Below are 22,340 nucleotides of genomic sequence, written 5' to 3' on the forward strand. Positions count from 1 at the left end.
ATACACACATGAGAGAGAGAGAGAAAGAGAGGGGGGGGGAGAGAGAGAGAGAGAGAGATCCATAGGATGCCATCTTATCTAAATAGATTCTTCTTTCCCTTCTAATTCTATGCTTGTAAAGCTTCTTAATATTTATTAATGCCTATAGTTTTATCCTGTCATATACTCTTGGCTTTTAAGTGATAAATCTATAAAATTCAATAAAGCTTACTTAGAGCCCTTTTTATAGCACCTATTGTTTTTGACACTTGTGAAGTTTTGTATTTTCTGTAAATTATGAAACAAAATTGCATAAACACATCTGCTCATCTATTTTATGAACAATAAAGATAGCTACAATAGGATGGCTAATTTCCCAATACTAATTGCAAATATTCTTTGATTTAGAGCACAATGGCAAGATTATACTTTCCAGTAGGAAATAATTTGAAAATATTTGCAGAATAGTTTACTCTTTGCTTCACTCTTAACAGCAATGCATTACATTATAACTGATTCATAATGCAAAAGCAAAAATATTAAAATTTAATTTACATGTAAAAGCAAAAAAAAATGAAAGAGAGGTTGAAAGGCTAAACTAATCATTTTATATTTATAATTAGAACATATCTGTACCTATAATGCATGACGATTGCATCTTTTTGTATGAAAATAGTGATTATATCAGATCACAAGTGTGCTTTGCTTCCAGTGAAGGAGCTTCCCCTCATTGGCTTCATGTTATTTTCACTAATGAAGGAAGATGTTATTGATGTCTCTCAGAGAAACTTTCTTCAAAATCAACCTCTTGAAATTTGAAACTTATCTAATCAAAATATTCCACTTTAGAAGCAATACCCACTCATTTTATTACTATAAGCTTAATGGTTCTAGAGGAATTGGCATTTAATATTCCCTCTGAATCCGATTTTTTAAAATCAATTAATTCTTAACTCTAATTTCAGTGCTTCTGGGCCATTGATTCTTTTCCTCATTAGGCTTCTTTAATCACTTGACTTCCTCAAAAAAGCAACAGTTCGAGTTTCTTAGAGAAAAGTTTCCTATACAAAAATTGAATGAATATAAATGTAACAACCTAAATATCTCTTCACTGCTAATGCCTTTTTTCCTGAAGAAGTATACACCAAACAGAATAACATCTCCAATTCTTTCTGCACATATCCCTTCAAACTTTACTAATGCTCTTGAAGCCACCTTGCACCTTATAAGCATATTAAATGCAATGTTATTTTTGTACTTTGTCCTGTAATGGGTGTGGTGCTTTTTTTCAAAATATTGCAACAGTCTAGAAAAACTTATTTTTTATTGTTTATTCTATTACAGTTGTCCCAATTTCTTTCTTTTTTTTCTATTCTGCCCCCCTCCACCCAGCCTACCCCTCTCACCCACAGTGAATCTCCTCTTCGTTGTCTATGTCCATGCATCATTCATACGTGTTCTTTGGTCCCTCCCCTTTCCTTTCACCATTCCCCCTCTCTCTCCTTCCCTCCTTCAGCTGTCAGTCTGTTCCATGTTTCCATGCCTCTGGTTCTAATTTTCTCATTAATTTTTTTCATTAGATTCCAGTTGTAAGTGAGGTCATATGGTATTTGTCTTTCACCAACTGGCTTATTTCACTTAGCATGACAGTCTCCAGTTCTGTCCATGCTATTGTAAAAGGCAGGACTTTCTTCTTTCTGCTGCATAGTACTCCGTTGTGTAAATGCATCCCAATTTTTTAAATCCACTCATCGACTGATGGATATACTTGGTCTGTTTCCAGCACTTAGCTATTATAAATAGTGCTGCTATGAACATAGGGGTGCTTAAGTTCTCTTTAATTGGTGTTTCAGGATTCTTAGGGTATATTCCCATCAGTAGAATCATTGGGGTCATAAGGCAGTTTCATTTTAATTTTTTAGGAAATTGCATACTGTTTTCCACAGTGGCTGCACCAGTCTTCATTCCCACTAACAGTGCAAAAACGTTCCCTTTTCTCCACATCCTCTCTAGCACTTGTTTGTTGATTTATTAATAATAACCATTCTGACAGGTGTGAGATGATATCTCATTGTGGTTTTAATGTACATCTCCCTGATAAGTAGTGATGTTGAGCATTTTTTCATGTGCCTCTGTATGTCCTCCTTGGAGAAATGTCTATTCAGGTCCTTTGCCCATTTTTGTAATTGGGTGGTTTGTCTTCTTGGTGTGCAATCATATGAGTTCTTTATGTATTTTGGAGATTAAACCCTTATTTGATGTATCATTGGCAAATATGTTCTCCCATACAGTCAGTTCCCTTTTAATTTTGATGATGGTTTCTTTAGCTGTGCAGAAACTTTTTAATTTAATGCAGTCCTATTTGTTTATTTTTCCTTTCTTTCCTTTGCCCTAGGAGACATAGTGGCAAAAATATGCTACGTGGGATGTCTGAAATTGTACTGCCTATGTTTTCTGCTAGCACTGTTATAGTATCACCTTACACTTAAGATTTTTATCCATTTTGAGTTTATTCTGGTGTATGGTTTAAGTTGGTGGTCTGGTTTCAACAGATCATACACCACAGTCATATGGGATTAATCCCAGGGATGCAAGGATGGTATAACATTTCACAAATCAATAAACATAATATATTACATAAACAAAATGAAAGACAAAAACCACATGATCATACCAATAGATGCTGAAAAATCATTTGACAAAATCCAGCACCTGTTTATGATAAAAACACTCAGCAAAATGAAAACAGAGGAAGCAAAGTCCATATATAAGAAACCTACTGTCAATGTTATACTCAATGGGCAAAAACTAAAAGCATCTCCTTTAAGATCAGGAACAAGACAAGAGTGCCTGCTTTCACCATCCTTATTCAACACAGTACTGGAATTTCTAGCCACAGCAATTAAACAAGAAAAATAAATAAAAGGAATCCAAATTGTAAAGTAGGAAATAAAACTATCATTGTTCACAGAAGACATGACCATGTACCTAGAAAACCCTATAGTCTCCACCAAAAAACCACTTTACCTGATAAGTGAATTTGGCATAGGAACAGGATACAAAGTCAGTATTCAGAAATCAGTGGCATTCCTGTACACCAACAATGAAGTATCAGAAAGAGATACTAAGAAAAACATCTCATTTACCATAACAACAAGAAAATAAAATACCTAGGAATTAATTTAACCAAGGATGGAAAAGACCTGTACTCAGAAAACTACAGAACACTGAAGAAGGACATTGTGGAAGATACAGATAAATGGAAGCATATACCATGTTCATGGATTGGAAGAATTAACATCATTAAAATGCACATACCACCCAAAGCAATCTATAGAGTCAGTGCAATGCCTATTAAAATACCAATAGCATATTTCACAGGTCTGGAACAAATATTCCAAAAATTTATATGGAACCAAAAAAGATCCTGAATTGCCTCAGCAATCCTGAGAAAGAACAAAGTTGGAGGGTCACAATACCTAATATTAAACTGTAATCTATACTACAAGGCCACTGTAATCAAGACAGTCCAGTACTGGCATAAGAATGACACATAGATCAATGGAACAGAATAGAGAGCCCAGAAATAAACCCGTGTCTCTGTATGGTCAATTAATATTTGACACAGGGTGCACAGGCATACAATGGAGTAAAAACAGCCTCTTCATTAAATGGTGTTGGAAGAACTGGGAAAATTCATTTATATTTTTAAAAAAATTATGAGTATTTTCTTAAATATTTGTAGTCCTTTGCTTAATTTGCATCATGAGTGTGTGTGTGTGCGCGTGCGCACGCATGTGTAAATTTTTGTTACCATCTATTCAGGACTTCAACTTGCCCTTGTTATTTTTACTATAGTTCTTCAAAAGTTTTCTATCTTCATAAATGTTCCTATTTATAAAATTATTTTACCAGGTTGTTTCCAGAGCCAGTATTTCAGATTCTGTCAAATTTAATTCAATCTGTAGATTCATAAAGGTACCAAAGATTTGGGGGGCTAATATAATTAGGTTTAAGGAATTGGAGAAAGTCAGTGCTGGATGACTCAGAATACTCATTTACTTATTGATTCATTCTTTCAAAAGTTTGAACATCTGCTACTAATGGATCAAGTGGTTAGGATAGCTGCATGATCTGGTGGAGTGATTTATTTTATGTTAATAACATTAAAAATCTGGAGTAATCAAAACAATATTTCTTTTCCAACACTTCTTTCTCCTCACCTCTCCCCCCCTAAACACTTTCTTTTTTTCTATTTTGTTGGGTCATAAAAAGAAATAGAAATGTATTTGATGGGGACTTTTTTCTTTAATTGGTGGATGTCATTTTCAATTTTTCTTCTCCCGTAGTCATTTGCTGTTGAATATATTAATGCAGGGGTCTCCAAACTCCTGACTGAGGACCAGCATTGGTCCTGGCCTGTTAGGGACTGGGCTGCATAGCAGGAGGTGAACTTGAATGTCATGCATTTGAATCATCTCAAAGCCTACCCTGCCCTCCCACCCCAGTCTGTGGAAGAATGTTCTTCTGTGAAACTGGTTGGGGACCTCTGTGCTAAAGTATTGATTCATATTCCTTTATATTCTTATCATAATCTTATAATTAATTTGTTTTCTGTCGACGCTTCCCACATATTGTAGTGAAAGCTCTACGAAGGCAGGGTATTTTTCAAATCCAAGTAAGTTTCAGAACCTTCATCTCAGATGTAATGAAGGTTTGCCAAAAAGAGCCAAGAGCTCAATGAGGATGAATACTACCAAAAATCCTCAGATTACCTTTATGACATTTTCTGTGGTAGGTCAAATTTCTATAAATGTAGTATTCAAAACAGTGATAATGCATGCCTTTTTCTAAGTCATTTCTCTTCTGTAGGGCTATTTTTATCTCATTTTTCAGGAGGCCAATGGCCTCACGCTGTTCTCATTTTTTTTCTCTCTCAAGGTTTTTTCTCAAGATGGAATCCTAAAAAGAACATGGCGACACTGCTGGAAGGGAATGCACTCTTGATAAAGAATAATGTGTTACCATTCTGAAGTGCGTATGAAACTCAAGCAGGGAATACCAGTGTATCTTTAAACAAAAGAATAGGCCTACAACTTTGGAAGTTCAGCATTGGGAAACTAGTGTGAAATGAATTCATGAGTCATAATACCATTTTGGCAGCCTTAATTTTTTATAAAATTACCTAATTTTGTTGAGCAATTTTAAGATAGTGTAATTATTGCTTTATGCAAATTATTCTGTGTAACCCTAGCACAACACTATAAGAAAGGTATTGACTAAAATTCCCGAAGAAGGAACTGACATTGAAGAGATTAAGGCCTAAGGCCGCACACTAAATGGAGGACTCATATTAGAACATGGGTTTTATTTTTTTACTCCAAATCTATGTTTTTACTGATTTCCATGTTTTTTGGACTCACTTTCTTTCTAAAAATACATTGGGTATATTTCAGAAATAAAGAGGATTTGATGTTTATACCTATGTTATTAAAATATATATACTTTAAAAGTTTGTTCCTGAAATTTTGACATATTACCAAACTCTATTTGTCCAAAAGCAAACAAACCAAAAACTATAGCTTTACCTCATATTTCAATAGTTTTTAACCATTACTATGAACAAGAATCATGCAAGCTTCAAAAAAACAAGATTGCCAGGCACAAGACCATAAATTCGGACTTAATTGGTATAAGTTAAGAGACTTGCATATCTAGATAGATAGATAGATAGATAGATAAAATACTTAATTCCTGAAATTGAGACCCATTGCATGTGTAATACAAATGTGCACAGTGTTTTGTGGAAAGAACCCTTTTAAAAAAATTCTTGATGTTCTCTCTAATCCTAGATTAAATTTTCTAAAATGTTGGTTAGTACCTGTAGCACCAAAAAAATGTCAGTGATCCATGTTGAGTATCCCTACTGTCTGAATGCTCATAATCTAACTATCAGATGGAGTAGGCCAGGATACTCTGCCATAACAAACAACCCTAACATCTCTGCAGCTGAACACAGCAGTTCTTTTCTCACTTGTGCAAAATCCACAGTGATTTTCAATACCTTTCCAAGATTTCATACTGTGACTGAATAATTCTTAGCACTTCTGTCTTGTTGCCTCTTTAGTCACTGTGGTGAGGAGAAATCACAGAGTGCTCAGCACCACTCTTTTTCAGAATGGATGTATATTAATCATAGCCCATTTGTTAGAACTGTTTATTGTACAAGTCCTCACATAATTTCACGGAAGTTGGACAATGTCACAGTAACTTACCTAAAGGGACAAATTTATCTGCCTTTAATATGAGGAGAGGGAGGGAGTTATGAAAGGAGGAGGAGAAGGAAAAGGAGAAGAAGAAATATAGAGGATGGATGGATGGATGGATGGATGGGTAAGTGGGTGGATGCTGAGATTCTGGAAGCCTGTGGATTTCAGTACAAGAAGTAGAATTTGAAATGTTCCATATAGTTTCACTCTCCTAAGGGTACAGGTTTTCAGAAAATGCTTTCTTTTTTCTTTTTCCCCTAAATTGGCTTCTATTACTTTTCCTGTTTTCCTTCTTGAAAAATTATCTCTTTAAGTTTTTAGGATTGTTTCTATATTAGGGTGGAAATTAAAACAAGCAGTTTCCACTTAGCTTTGGCAGTATAGCCCAGGGAACACAAGGTGAATCAGATAGCAAAACTGTTAAGTCAAACACATGGGAATGAAAGTTGTTTGGTTGACGCTATTCCATTGTGATGACCTGTGATAGCAGAGAAGAGATAGTTTGGATCTCTTATTTAGTACCCTTAGAAAAAAAGAATTTTACAATATAAATTTATAAAAGACATAGAACATTTATATTTTTCCTATTCTGATTACTGTGGCATATGCTTATGAAAATATATGGAAACACATGGATTTTTAAGGAAATTTGTTACTGAGAGCTGCCATCTATAGGTAGCTTATTGAATATACTGTCTAATGACAGTTTGTAACATTTACTGATGTCAAATATGGAGAATCTTTGGACAGTCCAATCCAAAATGGAGAAGCACCATTTTGTGTAACAAGAAGCAGCCCACTTTTTTAAAAGACAGATGCTCAGAATCAGTTGTTTTATCTCTTACTAATTAGTTATATCAGCTACGGTTAGGTGTATTTTAGGGAATGATCTATTTTGTCATTCCTTCCCTTCCTCTCTTCCTTTTCCTTTGTTGTTAAATCTTACATTATGTTCATTTCTTTTTCTGTTTTTCTCTTAGTCCTCTATCCAAATTGTAATGCCCTTCCAAATTACTCAATTTAATTAAGCAATTATCTAATCCATATAGGTGTTGAGCTATACAAAGCTGAACAGGAGAGAGCTCCTTTCCTTGATGGCTAGTAATCAATTGATGAAGAAAGTGAATATGATTAGTGTCATATAAGAATGTAAATATCATGTATGGTAGCATACATGCTGAGAAAAAAATATTTGATAAGAGATATTAAGTGATTCATAGTCATACTGGCATTTATGCTGAAATATAAGAGATAGTGAGGGTTTTCACAAGTGGAGGTGGGGGTAAAGAGAATTACTTAAAGCAGTAGCAATGTAAGTAATTGTATAGATGTGGGGCAATATTTAGAGTTTTTTGAAGTTTAAATGATTCACTATAGGTCAAAAAAGTCTGCATGAGCAAGCAAATATTCTGGAAATATGTATTACAGAATGTTCAGGGCGGATCTGCAATTTTATTTCAAAAGGTTTAAACTTATTCTGTAAGTAGTCAACAATTCTTGGGCTTTGGTTGATATGATCATGCTAGGTTTTGAGATAATTAATTATATATGGAAAGGACACTTAACAAGGAAAGCATTTAAAAGGTTATTGAAATTTGTGAAAAATGATGATAGGTGAAACTAAATCAATAGCATAAAGGAAAGTGGATGAATGCCAAAGATGTTTGTGGGTAGATGCTCTTAGCAATTTACCATGGAAGGATGTAAGGAATTAAAAAGAATTTTGTGGATTTAAGCACAGATTATTATTTGATGGCTTTATCAAAGACAAAAAATGTTACAATTACAGATTGACATTTTTGAGTGAATATAATGTGTTTAACTATATATTTCAGAATTTTGGTTTGGAAAAAAAGAAATACTTTTGAATTACTTTAGTTCATCAATACTGACTTTCCTCATCCTGATTAGCCATACTCTGAATTTTAGTCCAGCAGGTTATAGTGAAAATTCTGTATGTGTTTGAGGTCAGATTTTACTTGAACCAATGGGACTCTAATCTCTTGTGTGCTGTATCTGATTATTTTGTTCAAAACCTTATGTGACTGAAAAATGATCTCCAGCTTGAGAACACTTTGTGATATCTGATTGCTAGATGTTTTTTGAGCCATATTTTCTTCTTGACCTCTAATTTTTCAAACTTCATAATCTGTACTATCCTATTGACTTGCCTTTTCCTCTTACCTATATCTTGATTCTTGGATTTCATCCTTTTATTCTTAACATTGCCTCTGACCCAGAAATATGGGTTATAGCTCACTCTTAGATAATATGAATAGTAAAGCATCAAAGTAGAATTAAAATAAAAACAACCATTCTGGATAAGTCTATAAGGCCAATTCACTTATGTGGTAACTTTTGGTGCAAATGAAGGCTATGAGTGAGAACATTTGGGATGGAATTGTGTAAGACTCGGACTCATTTAGATCTCTGCTATATATAGATCAGGGATAAGGTGAGTATGGGGAGAAAGTTCTATGAAAGTAACACCTAATCTATTGGGTTGGCCAAAAAGTCTTTTTATTTTTATTTTTTTGTAAAACAAAAGACTAAGCACACATTTTTCTTTTCATTTTCACCAATAACATTACTGATTTGGATATTTTGAGTATGTCGGCTTTCTCCCGCTATTGGCTTCTAGTGGGTAGATGGCAGGAGTGCTGCTAAACATCTTCCAATGCATAAAAGATGCATAAAAGAGCCCCATAGCAAAGAAATATTTGGCCAAAATGTCATTAGTACAAGAAACTTCACAAATCACTTTTGACATACTTGATCAGTCACAGCATTTTCTCTATACACTGCACAATTTTTTTTTTTGCGTTACAGTTGAGTTTTTACTTTTCTTGAAATAACAAATCATAGTATGTCAAAAATGTTGCATATTTTCTTCCATCCTCAATATTAAAATGGCTGCACAAAAAATCACTAACTTTGATGGTTTTTTTCTTTAAATGCACACTGATATGACAGCTCCCACAATACAATTTAACAAAATTGTTTCAAATGAAGGTAAGGACAATTAAGCACTATTAGTGCCATAGTACGGAAAAAACTAAACATACTTTTTGGCCAATCCAATAGTTCTCTTCAGTGCGCTAGCCAGTCATTGAAGACAACTAGCATTAATTGTCAAGACCACTTAAAAGCTTCATTTGGTACAATTACTGGAAATCAATGCGTGCCAGAATACACAGACTCATGGCATGTTAAAGCCGCAATGGCACTTATGCGCAATCTAGTTCTTTAATTTATTTTAGAAGAGGAATGCCACTTTCACTTTTTCAGTTCTGCTGTATTGTGTCTGCTTTTGTATATGTAGTGAACACTAAATAATGGGGCCGTAAGTGTGACTTGTATCAGTAAAATAAGTGTATTATCTCAGCCTGAATTTCAGACTGTGTTTCCATATACTTACTTTATGATGAATGTAAAACAAACTGAATCATTTGAAAGTAGCATTTCTTTTCATACAGCACATATAATTCCCAGAGGCTGGTATTTATGTTTCTATGAATGACAGTCAACACTGTAGAAATTTAGTTAGAGGAATTGTAGGTCAAAGATCTTGGATGTGAGTGACATTGGCAGCATAAAGAAATGATCAGGGAATAAGTTTTTTTGAACTTTGCCAGTCAATTTCTAAAAGTCATAAGTCTTACAAAGAAACTTAAAGGAAAGGTTTGTCAAATGCAGTTATATTCTAGAAAAGTGGGAAAACATAAAATAAGGAAGGCAGAAAACAAGAGAGAAGTAAGCTAAGCTTCAGATCACAATCGGTGGTAAAGGGATACTTTGTTTTTGTTTTTTTACTTTTTATTTTGAAATGATTTAAATTTATTGAAGAATTGCCAAGATACTACATAGAATTTCAATATACCTTGCATCCAGGTGTCCCTAATGTTAACAACTCATATGATCTAGTACATTTATCAAAACTAACTGATACAATACTATTAAATAACAATAGACTCATACTTCACAAGTGATTTTTCTTTCTTTTTCTTTTTGTTTTTTTTTTTTATTGCCCCCATTTTTCCCCATTACTGTCCCCACCCTACCCACTCTCCACTTCCCACATTCAATCCCCCCCACCCCTGTAGTCTTTTTCCATGGGTCCTTTATACATGTTTGTTGGGAAACTCCCTGTCTGGTTTCAGGGACTGTAGCCCCGCCGACCGGAAGAGAGCCCCAAGGCTGGAAATAATCAAGGAGGCCTGGGGAAAACAGGCCACTGAAGAGACGCAACTTGTCCCCCTGGCGGGAGTGCAGCCCCCGCCTCCCTCACATCACCCTGCTTGGCCCTGTGATGGTTGGTTAGTCAAAGACGGGTAAGATTCCTCAAGAGGAGAGACAATCTAAGCCAGACACAGCCAGTGTGGGCAACAGACAAGGACTTGGGGGACCACAGGGAAAGGGCAAAAAGGCCCGCACCTCTTGGCTCAGCTTGGACAAAGCCAGAGACCTCATTCTATCTGAAAGGAGCTTCCTTATCTCTTTGGTGGCTCTGCCCCACCTGCCTGGCTCAGGCTTGAAACAATACTAAAGGCAGGTACAGCCCTAAACTGGATTGGGCAGTTCCTGGGGACAATCAGGCGCAGAAGTCAGTCCCTCTAAGCATGTTTTGTTTTCCCCTCAAAAGCTATGATAACCGGCTCATACTGGGAAGGAGATTTACATTATTATAGACCCTGACCTGAGGCAGATCTCTGGTGTTCCTTCAGTTGTTATCCATGATCTCTGTTTTCTGTAAACATAGCCTTTTGACATTGACTGATGAGCTTTGCCTCCATACCCCTGTGCATATGTTTCTCAATAAAAGCCTTTGGATACAGCGGGGGTGGGGGGGCTCCAGGCCTTCTCCCCTAGAAGGAAGAGCCATATCCCCTCCCCTGGCCAACAGAGAAGTGTTTGCAATGACTCATGTTTATTCCCCGATCCGTGACAACCCCGGGAGGGGCCCTGTGGGATTCAGAGCCCTGCTCCCTCCTCAGCTGGCTGCTGGCAGTAACCCTCAGATCCAGGAGCCCTGTGCTCCACCACAGCGCTCCCTGCAACACATGTTCCTTGATGAATATTTGACAAAGAGGGTAGGAGCATAAAGTGGAGTAAAAAAATAGCCTCTTTCAACAAACAGTATTGGGAGGTCTGGACAGCTACATGCAAAAAATGAAACTTGACCACCAGCTTACACCATATGCAACTATAAACTCAAGATGGATAAAAGACTTAAATATAAGTCGCAACACCATAAAAGTCCTAGAGGAGAACATAGGCAGGAAACTCTGAGGTATCCCACACAGCAATATTTTCACTGATACGTCCCCCTAGAGCAAGGGACATAAAGGAAAGAATAAACAAACAGGACTTTGTTAAATTAAAAAGCTTCTACAAGTGATTTTTTCTGATGCAGAATTCAGTACAGGGTACCATAACTCACTTAGACATTATATCTTCTTAATCTCCTTCAATCTGTGATTGCTTTTTTTGTATCCCCTTATTTTTTTTGACCTTGACACTTTTGAACCATACTAGTATGGTAGAATCAAGGAGGCAGTGCATAAGACCACCTCTCATGCATTGCCTCCTAGTGATTTGTAATAATATTTATTCCTCTTATGTTTTAAGCCTTTTATAGCAAAAATCTAGTGAAAAACACTCTATGGCCCTGATTAAAATGGTATTTTCACAGCATAGGACATGTATGGACCATGACTTTGAAGGACTATAATCTCAAAGAGACTTGAGTGATAAAATTATAATGGAAGCGTTAGTTTGCTTAATGAGGTTTGGGTTCTGATCAAAACTATAAGCAAGACATTCTCTTTCTGTATCACAGAACTAAAACCTAAAATTATACCAGACTTATACTTCCAAAAAACTTTTACTTTTGGAACATGATGTGTGCACCATAATTTCATTGCTATTTTTAACAACATTAGATTTTAGGGGCTTGATTTAAGTCAGTATTAGCATAAGCTACAGTTTTGGTGCAACTTAAATGACATAGCTTTCCAGAGCTTTGACTGAAATACGTTGATACTTAGCAGGTTCATTTGGTCTGGAGTTCCATTGTACCATCCAAGAGGAATCAGACTAACTGGTTACAATGTTGCATTCTCTTTAATGCCAGAATTTATGTTTCAGTGATATGCTTCACTGATGAAATAATAATGGTTATCATTCATTGGTCATTTAACTAACTTTAATTTACCGAGCAACCATAGAAGGTACACATCATTAGCATCATTTTATTATGAGATGTATGAGAATCAGAGCTGCTTGAAATGATTGGCTTATAGTACTGCTAGTAAAGCTGAGTTTAGCATCTTGCTGCTTCCATTATTCCTGTTTTTCATGAAGCAGTATTCATTTATTTATTTCAACACTTTGATTTTTATGTGAGACAGTAACTGACCAGGAGTTGCTAGAAAGGAGAAGAGATTGGACTCCAAGAAGAAATTCAGCCCCACTCCAGGAACTGGATGTATGTGGACCTCTATAATATAAAACAGCCTGTGCATTGTCTCTGACCCTGCCAGTCACTGTTTCCAAATTGTGCAGGTTAGTCCATCAAGTATGTTTAATTACCAAAGTATATTTAATGACATATTTTGACATTTTACCATAGTGCCTCCTTATCAGTTATGCTGTATTCAGTCCTTACAGCAAAATTATATTTGTAGAAGATGACATGGCAGAGCATAAGGAGCATTCTAGTCTAACTTTGAATAATTAGTCTAAATGTACTTATTAAGTAACATTTGTCTGTGTAACTTGAAAATACAAATTTTATCTAATTTAAAGTTTTCATGAATTCTAAATGTGGTAATAAACGAGTTACAGTAGATGAACCTATCTCAGTCTCAATTTAAATAAAATTTGTCATCGCCCCTCCCAATAAAAATGCATATTTACCTTTCAACACTGAAGAAAAAAAAGTGTGAATCTTATATGGTAGATGGTGGCCATCCTGAAATCTATACTAAAATTAATTCCATACAATGCAGTGAGTTGTTTGATAAAACATAGGCACAGATTCAGAAGAGGAAGGGTTAGTGAGTTATATAACACTCCCTCAATTCTATTTTGTGTGTGTGTGTGTGTGTGTGTGTGTGTTGTCTATTAGGACTTTCTTTTGGATATTTCCTATTTGTATATTTTTTTCTTGTACAAGTTAACAAAAGAAAATAAATAAATAAATACAGACATAATGTTTAAAAAGTAATTAAAAATCAGTTTCCCAAGATAGTGTGTGGCATATTTTCCATAGACTCAAGACCTATTTTGGAGTCTGCCTTCAAATTTATGCATTCCGTATAGGTTAAAATAAAAGACAGTTTTATACTTTCATTATTTTATTGTGCCTATTATACTTCAATTTAGAACCCAGAACTTTAGTTTTTTTAACATTAAGTTGAATTTTAAAGATATATGCAGAAACTACCAATGCTACTTAGATTCCACCTCTCCCCAACCCCAAATCCTTCTTCTGGTTCATTTGCAGGGCTAAACTAGTCAAGTTAAAATATACCAATTAGGTTCAATTGAATTTTCTTTAAAACTTACCCCAGTGTAGATATAACTGCCCTTATTATTATATAAAGCTGGTTTTATCAAAGTTCTTTATTTGATTTTGATAACAATACTTTGAGAAAATTCTTTAATTCATGAAAAACAAATACAATGCCTACTGACAATCTAATAGTGATGGATTCAATAAAATATATGTGGAGTGTTTGACACTCTCAAAGTAGTTCATTTAAAGTATGAATGCAGCAATGAACAAAAAAGACCTTGTCCCTGCCTGTGAGGACATTACATGGTATCCAATCTACAGAGGAAGCCAGATATTTAACAAGTAATTAAGGATTCATTCAACTATAATACAGTTGTGACCATAGACTACTGTCACATCTCCCGGAAGTCAAGTGAGCTTTCCTTGAATGAGTAATTTTATGTTAATATCTGAAAGAAGACAGTAGATACTGTGGATTGGATTGCCCAGCCCTCATTCTACCCTCCTTGTAAGGTGTTATTTTATAACAAGAAAGAATGAAAGAAAGAGAGAGAGAGAGAGAGAGAGAGAGAGAGAGAGAGAGAGAGAGGAGGAAGAGAAAAAAGAAAAGAAAAGAAAAAAGAAAAGAAAAAGAAAGAAAAGAAAAGAAAAAAAGGAGAGCCAATGCTATATTCCACCCTTTTGGCATCTTTGGACCACAGTGGAAGAAGAAGAGTTGTCTTGGGCCAAACATTAAATACACGAACACTAACAAAAACTGATGAGCAAAAAAAAGGTTTTAAGTAAATTTACAATTTTGTGTTGGGCCACACTCATAGCCATTCTGGGCTGCATGCGATCCCTGGGTTGGATACCCTTGGTAAATGCAAATTCGCTCCACCCATTATTTGAATGCATATAAGATTTGAAAGTTGTTTTTTTCTATTCTTCAGCTTCTTGAGAGTTGAATTATTTGTGGCAGAGACAATAATTGTAGAATCTTGATTGTACATTCTCAACACCTGAATTAAAGAACTGAACTAATTCTAAAGGACTAGTCTTCTTCCCAGGAAGGCCTTTAGAGGCAGTAGCTTTCCAAATGGGTTGATTCTGTTTTGTTCTGGGAGGTTTTCCTCCATGCCTTTCCAAATACTTTTGCTGATACTTAATCCCTTGATGTAGATACCTAGGGAGGTTCCTGTCATTAGCAATAAGCCTTGGCAGCTGTGACTGATTAAAAATTAATAAGGAGACACCTTGGTAGACAGCATTATAGGTAGTGAGAACAATAAGAGCAAAGTCCAAGAAACAAAAAGGAGCACAGCTGGTGTCAGCAAGGAAACAGTGGCTATGTGGCTGGAGTGCAGAAAGGTCAGTGGAGAACATCATTCCAGGAGATGGATAAGGAATTTTGGATGTGATCTTTACATTAAATGAGGTGTCAAACATAACATTGTTAAGGCTAGAAATAAAATACTTTATTTAAAGCATCATTGTAAAATGAATTTTCAATTTTAGAATGGCACTGGAACATGGGTTGAATCTTTTGCCAATAAACAACACAGGAGTAATGGCACATAAGATTAGGATGTTAGCAGTAAAGATGGGGGAAACTGTGAATTAAAGAAATAATTTAGATTTGACATTCATAGGACTCTTAGTTGAATAGCCAAGGGAAATGAAGGGAATGGGGTTAAAAGATTATGCAAGACTCCATTTCGTAAATTGGGTGGAAGGTAATGACTTTAATGAGGACATGGATCACTGGAGTAGGATTCTTAACGAGGATTAAGGATTCAGATTTGGACATGTTGAATTTGAGTTGCCTGTGGAAAATTTAAGAGACTGAAGTTTTAAACATTGCTGCTTCTACAAATCAGAGCAATGGAGATAAGTGGTGAGGCAACATAAAAGTAACATAGAAAATAAAATGTCATCTAATTAGGTTATTAAATATTAATCATGAATAGTAAAAGCAAGTTAGAATAAATGTAATTTCTCATTTCTCTATTTTAGGTTATCAAAAAGTAAACATCTAAGTAAATTTATTAAATTAAATTTAAAAATTATGAACCAAATTAGGTCTGATTTTTAATATCTTCCAGGAAATAGTTCAGCATTTCTAAGAAAAGAGTGCAGATTTGCACATGACTATTCTTCTAGGAATATTTGTGTTCTGAAAAAGAAAAACCCATAGGGAGTTCAAAAGTATGTAAATATAAAACAAAATAGTATAAGTTTTTTTTATAATTATAATTAAGCACTAAGAGACACTAGTTCATTTGGGTTAATAGCGAGATAAACCGAAAATATTTGGCTTTTTGGTTATAAGTTAAATATTCTATCATAAAAACGAACATTATCAGTATAAAAACATGATTAATCTAAGGTAGAAAATTTATAACTAAAATGAATAAAGATAAAATTAAATTCTTAAAGGGACACAAAGATAATTTCTTTTCATTAGTTTGCTTATATTTGGCCTTTTTGTGTCTTTCCTTCTGTTGGCAGTACAATAAAATGCTTTGACATCCTTTTGGCTTAATAAGATGTATACATCAACACCCACACTACCCGTAATATTTCTCATCTTTCAGAATGTAATGTTTTAATTATAAAGGAATAATAGAATGAGGAAAGATATGATCTTATATAGGATGTGATGACTCATTAATTCTCACATACCAATAATTTGTGTAAATCAAGGTGAATGAACATAAACTACATAAAATAACTGAGAGGTTTAAGAGAATTTACAGTAACTTGTTACCTAATGAATTTTTAATTCATGCAAGTTTTAATAGAAGAAACATAGCGAAGACATTTCAAAATTTATGTTGAGATACACTCAATTTCAATTAATTCACTGCACCACCGAAGCAGAAAATGTTGGCTTTATGAATATTAGAAATAGTTTCTGATTGCATGCTACCATATACATTACATTTTAAGTTATATGCATGGTGGATATAAAATTAATTCAGAGTCAACATAAAATAACTATACACACAATGGCTTTTTGATGTAATTTAATAAAAGTACTGTTTTATGTTTGATGATGTCTTAATTTGCATCATAATTTTTTTTTGCTTGGTGCTAAAATACATTTGAATGAAAATAAAGTAATTGGGTATCTCAGCATATAATCATGAATTTAAAGTTGAGAAAAAGATAATTTTTATTACTTACCAATTATTGGCATTAGTTTGGATATTTTAAATAAATACCTTTAAATAATGAGCATTTTAACATTTATTTATGTTGGTTTGACTATTACTACATTAATGCCAGTGGTTTTGAAGTTGAAATGTTTGAGACTGTACTTCAGTAATATTTGTTAAATTGAATTAAATTGTTGTTGCCATACATGTAAAATAAGTTTCGCAAAAAAATAAAAAGATGGCTTTTCATGTATATTTCATTACTCATATCATTTAGGGTGTGATAATGTAAAATTCTTCTGTATTTTTGAAGAAATTTGCACAAATGCCCTTGTGTTTTGGTTGTTTTAAAGAGAATGGATAAGAATATTCAGTAAAGAATGAAGCCAGCTTTTTTCTTTTTTTTAATACTGCTAAAAATTTCTTGCCTCATACATATACATATCCTATATTAATTGTTAAACTTATGGTAAAAGAAAATTGACTGAATACCTACCAAGTTCATACTGCTCATTTAAGCAACATAATGATTTGTCAAGTATGGAAAGATTATTCACCTGCCCTTATAGCTTTTAGCTTGAAAGGTTATATGTTATGAATTACAAGGCTGAATGTTTATATCTTTATTTCTTCATGTGTGCTGAATGAAATAAGCAGGGCCAAAAATTGAACTAACTTTCAGAAAAAGTTTACCTTCTTTTGTTTTTTTTCATACCCCATTGTCATTTATTAGACCATATTCTATCAAAGCCTACAACTATCCCCTAGTAGCTAAAGGATTAAACCCAGTTTCCTTTTAGGTTTGACATAGCATTACATATTCATCCCACTCAAATTACCTCAGATAATTTTTCATATTCTCCCAAATATACTCTTTTCATCAAAATTTGTGACCCTACACTACAATGCCTTGTATTTAGAATGCCTCTCCATGAAAAGTAGCTTTCAGAACCCTTTAGATCTATTTTATCAGTGAAATCATCTTCCCATCCAGAGGTCATCTCCTCCATCTCTGACCTGCCTCAGTTCTTAAGACACTTGAATTAAAATTATTTATGTACACAGACTCATAGAAAAGTAGAATGGAGGGAAATATTAGAGCCTTTATAATACAATTCTCTCACTTGTCAGATGTGGAAACTCATATCCTCAGGGGTGAAGTGACTGAAATAGTGGGTTAGAAGTTCACTTTAACCATCCATGTAAAGAATAAAACCTTTTCTAAACTCAAAATGAGTTTACTGTTGGTACCTGACAACTATTAGTGACAGAGTTCTTTATCAGCTCTTAAGATGGTCCCAGTCAAAAGGACAGCATTGGAGCCATACCTTCTCAGATGCAGTTGATGTTTGCATTCCTTTGAGTCATAGTGCAATATTATATTAATTAGAGATTTTAGAAATCTCTTCTTTTGGAAAATGAGAGAATGAGACTACATTTTTCTCAGCGATCAGTGTAAATGAGTACAGTTCTGTTACAGTAAGTTTAAAAAATTCTACAAGCATGGGTTTCATACATTATTCCTTCTTTAGACTAGGAGCTTTTAAGGGACTGCAAACATGGCATTACTCTATTGAACAATCTAGTCACCTTTTACTTAAAAACGAGAATCCATGGTTGATGAATCCATTTTAACTTCTAATATATATGCTCCCTTTGTGAAAGGGCATGTTATATTCATTTTTTTAATTCTCTAGTTCATGTAACATTATTGCTTAAAATATCAGGTATCAGCAAGAAATATATTAAATATACATTAGATGGCGTGGGACATGAATATTAAAAGGGATGAGATATTTCAATGTCTATACATACACATAATTTATGCAGTACATTATGCAGTTACTGCTGTACAATGATAGGTTGTGAATGGATAGATTTATCCTCATGAGATATTGTAAACAATGGAAAGAACTGATCAGCATTCATTTAACTAAATTTTTTTAGACAATAAAATATTTCAGTAATTCTGGAAAAAACAGGACACTATTTCTGTGTTCTAGGAATGTACAAAGACAACAAGTATTGAGAGAAGTGGGTAAAGGTGATAATAGGAGGCCAGGAAATGTGTGATTAATGTACATACCCAGCTAGTATCAGGTTGTCCAGTTCTGTAGGCTATACCCATGAATCATGGAGTCACAGATGTTTGGAGTTGGAAGGAACTTTAGAAACCAGCTAATATGAATGTAAAGAGAATGCTGAAGTTCTATGAAGCAAAAATATGTGAATTTTTGCATTTTTTAATGAGAACTTCTTTCAGATACTCAAGTGATGTGTGTGCAAGAAAAGGAGGAAAGAGAATTGTTCAGTATCTCCATTTTATGGAGGACATGTTTGAGATTTGTAAATGAGTTGCCCAGTGTGGTGTCTGTATGTATGTGTGTATGCATGCAAATACAACATTAATGAAGTCATGTTGATATCATGTCCAGGGATATTTGTAAATTCATTTTTTAATTGTAATAGCTTATCTGTAACCTCCTTCGGGTTTTATTTATTTATTTATTTATTTATTTATTTATTTATTTATTTAATGTTCCATGAACTCTGTACTTTTTATCATCCTCTTGCCCCGCCAAGGGATGCCCCATTTCTGCTGTCATTAATGCTTCAAAACTTTGGTGTCATTGACCTCAGATAGCACTTTACTTTCCAAAATCCTGTGGTTGGTGGTCTTTTCGATGGTTTGTAAAGAGTGCTTGTTGTCTAGGAAATCAAGATCAAAGTCCTTCCCTTCTTCCAGTAGCAGATGTAGGGCATCTTAGCCTCCAGCTTAACCTTCATGTTCACCAGGGCCTCATACTCCTGGGCCTGGCACTGCCCCTCTGCCTGGGTCCGGGCCAGATCTAACTACAGATGTAGCAGGTTCCCATTGAGCTGTTCCATCTGCATGGCATAGCGCGTCTCCACCTCCCTCAGGCTGATGGGGATAGTCTGTTCCTGCAGAGTCCCTCCCGGGTTGCTGCGAATGGGGGAAAATAAAATAGGTCATTCCAGACACTTCTCAATCTGTCAGGAAAAGGGGGTGGCGATTCCCTCTAGTGGAGAATGCCCCAAGACCTTCTCTTTAAGTGGCTTTTATTGAGAATGATATGTGTAGGGGAATACAGCATGCCTGTAAATCTCATCAGTCAGTGTCAAAGGCTATGTTTACAGAAAACAGAGATCATAGATAACAGTTGAAAGAACACAGAGATTTGCCTATGTCAAGATTTAGTAGACAGGGTGGTGCCTATTCGGCCTTGAAACCTGGGAAACTGATCACATTCTATGCTCAACCCCAAACATCAGTACTCATTAACTTGAGGGCATTCTTAGCAAAGTAAGTTTCGTAGGATTTGATGCATTCCTTTTCCAGGCCTAATCGTCCCGAGAACCACCGGATCCAGTTTAGGGCTGTACCTGCCTTTAGTATTGTTTCAAGCCTGAGCCAGGTGGGTGGAGCAGAGCAGCCAAGAGATGAGGAGACTTCTTTCAGATAGAATGAGGACTCTGGCCATGACAAAGCCAAGGGGTGAGGGTGTTTTGCCCTTTCTTCGTATCCCCCAAGTCCTTCCCTGATGGCTCCTATGTGACTATTCCTGTTTTAGGTTGCCCCTGCCATTGAGGGGTCTTACCTATCATTGGCTAACCAACCATCCCCTGGGGCCAAGTAGGGCCCAGCCCCTGCCAGGGGGACAGGTTTTATCTCCTCAGTGGCCTATTTTCCCAAGGCCTCTTTGCTCAGCTCCAGCCTTGGGGCCCTCCAACCTGTTGGTGAAGCTACAGTCCCTGAAACCAGGCGGGACAGTTCCCAAATCAGGCTGATCTCCAAATTGGGCTTCAGATTTCTCATTCAGTCCAGGTCAGTCTCCAAGGACTGGACTGTACATCTCAGCTCCATGATTGTCATCTGAACAGCATCTCTCTCAGTGATCTGCGAGGTGACCACTGTGGTGCTCTCCTCAATCTGATGGGACCAGTACCTGTCCAGCTCCTCTCGTTTCTTCCACACTAGCTTGTCATACTGAGTCTTGGTATCTGCCATGACTTTGCTGAGGTCCTGAGATTTGGGGGCATCCAACTCCATGGTCAACCCAGAGTTGGCAATCTGGTTTTGTAGACCATTTCCTTCCTCCTTGTGGTTCTTCTTCATGAAGAGCAGCTCCCCCTTGAGAGCCTCATCTCTGTCTCCAGTTTTAGCCAAATGATATTGGTGTCATCTGTGACCTTTTGGAGCTCATTGATGTCATTCTTCACAGAGCTGGTGCATGGCCAGCTCTGTCTCATACTTGACTCAGAAGTCAACAGCAGCAAGGCAAGCATTGTCAATCTGCAGAACAATGTGGGCATTGTCCACAGAAATTGCAAAGATCTGAGCCCTCAGGTCCTCAATGGTCTTGAAATAATGCTCCCAGTTTCTGACCTCAGGTCCCTTCTCCATGTGTTCCCAGATTTTGCTCTCCAGTCTCCAATTATCAGCCTCTAGCTTCTCACCCTTTCCAGGTAGGAGGCCAGGCGGTCATTCAGGCATTGCATAGTCTCCTTCTCGTTCTGGATGCCCCCTGTGCTTGCCAGACCCCTGTCCATCCTTGCAGCCAGGCCCCCAGGTCCCTATCTGCCCCACATGCTGGTGTAGTGGGACACTGAGATCTGGGAGCCCAAGCTTCCCAGTTCCTACATAGTCGCTGGCCAGCCAGACTGGTGGCTGGGTGATTGCATGGAGTCCAGGATCCAGTAGTTTGCAGAATAGCTGGAGCTCATGCTGAAGCTCATGTCATTCAGGGAGAAAGGCGAGCAGCTGAGACTCAGGTTGAAGCTGTGTTTGAGTTTTCTACATATACAAAATTGTTAGCTATGAATGATGGTGATTTTATTTGTTCTTTTTCAATTCCCACTTAACTTTCTTTTTTTAAATGACTCTGGTATTTCTCAAGACAATGTTAAATATTAATGGAGATATTGGATGCTCTCGTATCAATTATGGAAGCATTTTTTAGATTTCACCAACAATATAAAATTTGATATTTGTATTTTTATATTCTTTTTAGTTTAAGGAAGTGCCTTCTTAATTTTAGTTGACCAAAAGTTGTTATTATTAATGGGTGTTGGATTTTAACATATAGCTTTTTATCTCTTAAAATTATAATATTTAACCTATATGAAATTACTGAGTTGAATTATTTTATTTGAATGTTAAACTCATCTTATTCCCTGGGGGGAAATGTACCATAGTCATCATCTATTTTTCTTTTCATATGCCATTGGAGATATTTTATTAATATAATTTAATTTTGATTTATAATTTTCTTATACATCCATAGTGGTAATTAGATTGTGATTTTTTATTGTAATGTCCTTGTAAATTTTGACAGTGTTTTCCTTGCTTCATAAAAAGACTAGGAAATATTCCATATTTTTTTACTTTATTGAAGAATTTATATATGACTT

General features: G+C 35.6%; 1 pseudogene; it reads right to left on the minus strand.

Annotated features, from left to right (window-relative positions):
- Positions 1–19,512: 19,512 nt before the first annotated feature.
- Positions 19,513–21,665, minus strand: LOC129074078 (keratin, type I cytoskeletal 18-like; annotated as a pseudogene).
- Between the last annotated feature and the right edge of the window lie 675 nt (positions 21,666–22,340).

The sequence above is a fragment of the Pteronotus mesoamericanus genome, unplaced genomic scaffold (genome assembly GCF_021234165.1).
Source record: "Pteronotus mesoamericanus isolate MK-2021 breed Mesoamerican mustached bat unplaced genomic scaffold, CSHL_Meso_final contig_46, whole genome shotgun sequence".
NCBI lineage: Eukaryota > Metazoa > Chordata > Mammalia > Chiroptera > Mormoopidae > Pteronotus > Pteronotus mesoamericanus.